This window comes from Capsicum annuum, chromosome 3 (assembly GCF_002878395.1).
Source record: "Capsicum annuum cultivar UCD-10X-F1 chromosome 3, UCD10Xv1.1, whole genome shotgun sequence".
Classification (NCBI taxonomy): Eukaryota; Viridiplantae; Streptophyta; class Magnoliopsida; order Solanales; family Solanaceae; genus Capsicum; species Capsicum annuum.
Window position 1 is genome coordinate 31,694,579 of NC_061113.1, and position 5,981 is coordinate 31,700,559.

The 5,981-nt window shown below is 29.6% G+C and overlaps 1 long non-coding RNA gene across 1 annotated transcript; it reads left to right on the top strand.

Annotated features, from left to right (window-relative positions):
- Positions 1-1,009: 1,009 nt before the first annotated feature.
- Positions 1,010-3,293, top strand: LOC107866404. The gene is made up of 4 exons (XR_001672914.2): positions 1,010-1,193; positions 1,614-1,679; positions 2,309-2,379; positions 2,994-3,293. It is a non-coding gene; the product is annotated as an uncharacterized LOC107866404 (long non-coding RNA).
- Positions 3,294-5,981: the final 2,688 nt, after the last annotated feature.

Sequence of the window (5,981 nt, forward strand, 5' to 3'; positions counted from 1 at the left end):
ATATATATATATATATATATATATATATTATATTTATTAATTGAGTACAATTAAATATTAATGCAAATAAGTTCTTATAATTTAATCAATAATGCATATATTTTATTTTAATTGGTAGTTATTAATTCAGGTAAGTGTAGGAAAAAAAAATTTACAAATCACATTTAAGAAGTATGTGATTCTACCTACCGTGCATGAGTATCAATACTTATTGTTGTCGTTTTTAGTCTGCCACCTACATAGAACTCAATTGAGCAAAGTATGTGATTATTATGGACCAAAACTACATGATATAGATCAATGAAATAAACAAAAAAAAAATAGAAATAGATTATTAACTCACAATTAGTATAAAATTTTCCAAAAAAAAAGCACATGAAAATAAATTCACAAACTATTGGCATATATAATGAGAAAATCCTTGTAGAATGACATATATAATGAGAAAATCACGATTTGTTGGAGTGGAAAACTCCTTCTAGAACTGAGCAACAAGAGCAATTTGTCTTTGACCCAAAGATCGGTTTGTGTTTATTGTGTATGTAAAAAGATGGAAAATATTTATATAAGAAAAATTTACTTGATATCATAAATCAAATTTAGTTGATTTAGTATTGTTAAACTAATAAAAAAAGTATTAGCTGTCATTAAGTCTAATAATTTTTAATAAGAAAAGATTTTATCATAAATATCTATAATCTATATTTATATCTATAATCTATATTTATAATCTATATCTATATCTATACCTATATCTATAATCTATGATCTATAATATATTAAAAGTGAAATGAAATTTTTCATTAAAAGTGATATATAGATAAAATCGTTTTTTCACTATTTTTTTAAAAAATAATACTCATTAAATTATTATTAATTGAAACACTATGCAATAGATAAAATCATTTTTTCACTATTTTTTTTTTTAAATAATAGTCATTAAATTATTATTCAAATATTTAAGATAAAGGAAGAAAAAAGAAATATTGAAGAATCTCATACTGTGAGCAATTTTTTGTTGAGATTTCTGCAACTTAACACAATATACTCCCTCAACTTCCAGCAACAGTAACCACAATATACTCCCTCAATTTCCAGGAACAACAACTACATACACTCCCTCACGTTCCATCAGTAAATAAAAAATAAGAGTTAAGAGTTTTAGGCTTTGCTCCCGTAGTTTCAAGTTCATGGTTCGTTCTTTCTTTTTATCGTGAATTAATCTTCTCACGAGATAATCCTCAATTCCTCTTGTATCATTTAACGCTGTGTAATTATATAAGACTCAATTTCAATTTACAAGATTGTTCATGCACATAAATTCTCCCACCAAGATCCTAACTTTTCTCTGAAATTCAATTCAGCTAAGAGTATTTTTTTTTTTTTTTATCAAATCTCTCTTTTTATATATGTATTCAATATTTTTGAATAATTTTTTACATGAATTGTAATGGCGCAACTTATTTTCTTAAATGAAGGATTAATTGGTAATTTTAATAAATTATTAATGCTAATTAAGGAAATTAAAATGGGCAGGCCAAGAAGCCAAAACCCTTTCTCTTCTTCACAGGATTAGAACATAAGGGCGTCTTGTTTCATTATTTTTGGTACAGAAAGACAACTTATTGGCGAAACTTCTGGTGAGTTCAAAGATGACAGAGACCGTTTCAAGTGAGAAGGTATGTAGAATCAGTTATATTTAAATTGATATGTGTTATGGTGGTAATGTTCTTATCAAGGAATTGTTATGTAGGATAGAGAGATAATGGATAGCATGAATTAATTAATGGTTTGACAACCTATTGATTGGGAGTGATTAATTTGCATCTTTGGAATAGTGAAGTTGGTCTCTGTTTCTTTTCTTCTGCAATGGCACACTTGAATGTGTACCACGTATATTTGTATAAAACATAGAAGTAATGCAATTAAAACCCAGAAACTGGACATAAAAGCTTAGAATTTCAACTACAAGTACAAGTGTGTACTAAATAAGATGATTACTAGAGTGTAAGTGTAGTTACTGGTGTTCCTATTAGAAGGAATTGAAGGTAGATGTTGTTAATTGAAAAATTGGATATGGTGTTCCTATTAGAAGGAATTGAAGGTAGATGTTGTTAATTGAAAAATTGGATAGTTGTTCACTGGCGAATTACAGTTTCTCTGGGAAAGTATTGGAACATTAATTTTGTGTATAATCCTTGATGCTTTTGGAATCTCCAATAAATTAAAAGAAGTCTTATTAATATTTTGAACATGAGTATGATCCCGACTAGCGTAATTGATATTGTTATTTAATATGTTTACGTAGATTGAAGCCATTGAAGGCTATTTGGTTGGTATTCTACGAGTTGCGAGGTTGAGGAAAGTGTTGTTAGCAAGGTAAATGAGACTTTAAACTTTGATACTTGTTTTTCAAATCGCTTTATAAAAATAGATATATATTTTTTCTGCCTAATCCATGTGTTGAAATAAGCGTGTGGTTTGGTAAAATCGGTGGTATTGACTAGGTGTGGGTATGTATTTGTGAAATTTAGTGAGAACTGCTTAGTAGTAATAAGTGAGATGATGCTGGGGTGTTGAACACATTTTCTTCGCTGCCGCTATAGTTTCTAGGGGCATACATAGCTGTCGTAATATGTTAGGGGCATACTTATGCTACCTTAATATGTTAGGGGCTTGTACATGCTGCCGTAAAAGACTTTTGGGGCATCATATATGTCGTCGTGGACTTGTCGGGGTGCTAGGCCGATCACCTTCCCTGCCGTCTATGACAAGCCGTGAGAGTTTGCTTAGTTGAGACACAGAGTGGCTTTTTGAACTTCCTTTGGATCTTATTGATATTACTTTATGAGAGACATTATGTACATATTATTTGTGTATTTTGTTGTGCGTTGTATTTTCTAACACTTATTTCAGGGGTATTAAAATAGAGGGTTGGGGATCTTACTGGGTTATATTTATATATAGCTCACTCCTTACTTGCATAACTGCAGATACGGTTGCAGAGAGAGAGACTTGTGACTAACGGTCTTTACATGTGGATTCTGTTGCTGAGGTGAGTCTTCGCATTGTTTGTGGAGGCTGTCATCCAACTTTAGTTATTTTTAGATTATAATTCTGTTCATTGGGTTTGAATGCCTGAAAGTTAAACTCATGTAACTCTGTTTAGATGCTCCATGGTCTTGGTGTGGGATTTGAGGCTAGAGAGTTATTATCTAAGTATTATTGTTTTCATAAATCGTATTACAATAATCGGGTGAATAATTACTTTGTGTTTAATCACTACTTCAACATTTGAAGTTGCACATTTCTTTATCTCTGAGTTTGTAGACATTGTGAATATATAGAAAATTGATTCTCCCAGCAAGTGGTGTTAACGGGAGCCAATCATGCCTAGGGGTTATTTTGGGACGTGACATGAATTTAGAATATTAATCCTACCAGTTTGTTTTGATGGTTGTTACATATTGTATTATATGATGTTTTTAGTTTAAATACAATGTTTTGATTCTTATGCAAATATTTTTGTATCGTATTGTTAAATTTATCTTTGTAACGATGAAAAGCATCAATTTTTGCAACGATCAATTTGGCATGATGTATTTAATAGATAATAATATTTTATTTTTTACCTTATTCCTTTATTGGGATAATAGTTCAAAAAATATATGTACTTTGTCTAAATTTGTAGTTGCACATACTGAACTTTGCGGGAATCCTATTACCCTCCTGAATTATTTTAAAGTGGAATTAATCCCCTCTCCTCCCGAAATGTTATACCCAATTTTTAGAGTAGGCGGTGTAGTACATGCGCCAATCTCATATTTACAGGTGTATTTTTTTGTTTAAAATTAATTTTTATTTACTTTCTTCTTCATTCTTATTCTTTTCATCAGTTTTCATTATTTTTTTCACCATTACAATCATATTAAAGGTTCAACTAATAGCTCAAAATGCAAAAATAAGTCAAATTTTTGAAAATGTCTTAAAGATTCTTGATATTTTTTATACTTGATTCTTAATTCTTGAAATTTAGGCAAGATTTTGGGTGACTTTAGCAATGAAAAAAGAGAGAGGGTTGAGGATTTGTATGTAGAAGAAATTAAATGAAAGGAGGTGAAGAAGTGGACAAAGAGGTGGTGATGGTTGTGCAGCGGCAATGATGAATTTGTGGTGGAGAAAATTTGGCTATGGTGATTGGAAGAAGAAAGAAAGTAACAATAAAAAAAATATAATAATAATTTAAATAATTAGGTTGAGGATTTATATAGGGAGGAAAATGGAGAAAGATGAAAAAGTGGACAAATGATGGAGATGGTGGTGGTTGTGTAGCGGCAATAGTGGGATGGTGGTGGAGAAAATTTAGCTATGTGATGGAAAGAAGAAAGAAATTAAAAATAAAAAAATATAATAATAATAATTTAAATAATACAGATTGATGATTTATATTGGGAAAAATGAAGGAGGAGAAAGAAGTGAACAATTGGTGGACATGGTGGTGATTGTGCAGCGGCGTTGGTTGGATGGTGATGGAGAAGAAATAAATTAATAATAATATAAAATATAATAATAAGTTAAATAATATATATATTTATATTAAAAAGAAATGTAAAAAGTAAATTTTTTAATATTTTCGGATGACTCACTCTCTCAAAGAGAGTGTATCTCACTCTCTTTGCCACATAATAATTTCACTTTAAAATAATGTAATAGGACCCTCGCAAAGTTCAGTATGCACAACTGCAAATTTAGGCAAAGTACATATATTTTTCGAACTATTATCCATTCCTTTATTCCTTACCCTACGTTTATTGAAGGTTTCAACTCGTTAATGTGTGACATTATGTAATGATGGTATTCATACAATCTATATAAATCTTAAGATAAGATTAAGGTTTTCTCTCTTCAACAAGTATGTATTTTGGTCCTATTTTAATTTAAGGGTGTTGGTAATGGATGTTGGGGAGACATGAAAAATATACAAAAAAAATTTAAGGATTTGATAGTTCTGGCTCTGGTCTTGTTTGTTTTGACAGGAAATACAATGAAAATTGATCATAAATATAATCAGTGTAGAAGGTAAATGTAGGTGCATTCAGGCTACCAACCTTCTTCATCAAGGTGGCAAAGGCAAGTCATGGCTGAGATTGAATTCATAAAAGTCATGCAATGTATATTTTATTAAATAATTTGTGTTTTCTATGTTTTGAAAAATAAATGTATTAAAAATAATTATTCTTTTTTGGTCAAATTAAAGGCGTGAATTAATTTTGTATCTAATTTGTAATCTTTGTTAAAACATTTTATCACATTGTTAATTAGGATAGTTTTTATCTATTATATTATATTGTATTATTAATTTAAATATAATATTTATTTTGATTGTTATTTAAATTTTATTATATCATACTCATACAATATATGAATAGATATGTCAATTGTTTTTCCTTGTACAAGTATTTTAGGGTATCTGGTTGTGAGAGAGATTCTTTCGCATGAGCACATTAATGGAGTTCCCTCTCTCTAAATCAGAAATAGAGAGGTTAGTGGATACGAGATCTTGCAATAGTGTCCTTAATGGAATATTGTATAATATCTCTTGCTATAGTTTACAATGAGTTATAACTTACTATATGCCTTGGATATTATATTATGAATCATCTTCTTAAGCTCCAAGTCATTAATGCTATGAATTTTAGAGTCCCACAACATAAACTCGTCAAATGTTGACTGCTAAGATAATAATTTTTCTTTTTGGACGCTCTCTTCTTGTTGTTGTGCCATGACCCATGTTTCAGCCCATGGCCTATTCCTATTCTCTTTTGATTTTCAATCCTATTTAGAAAAGGATTCGAATTTCTATTTTTATTTTGAGTTGGATTGACTTAAGAAAAAACACCACTCATCATCTATAAATAGAATTATTTGAGAGAGAATTATTCATGCTCATTGATATTTGACTTTGAGAGACAGTAGCACAT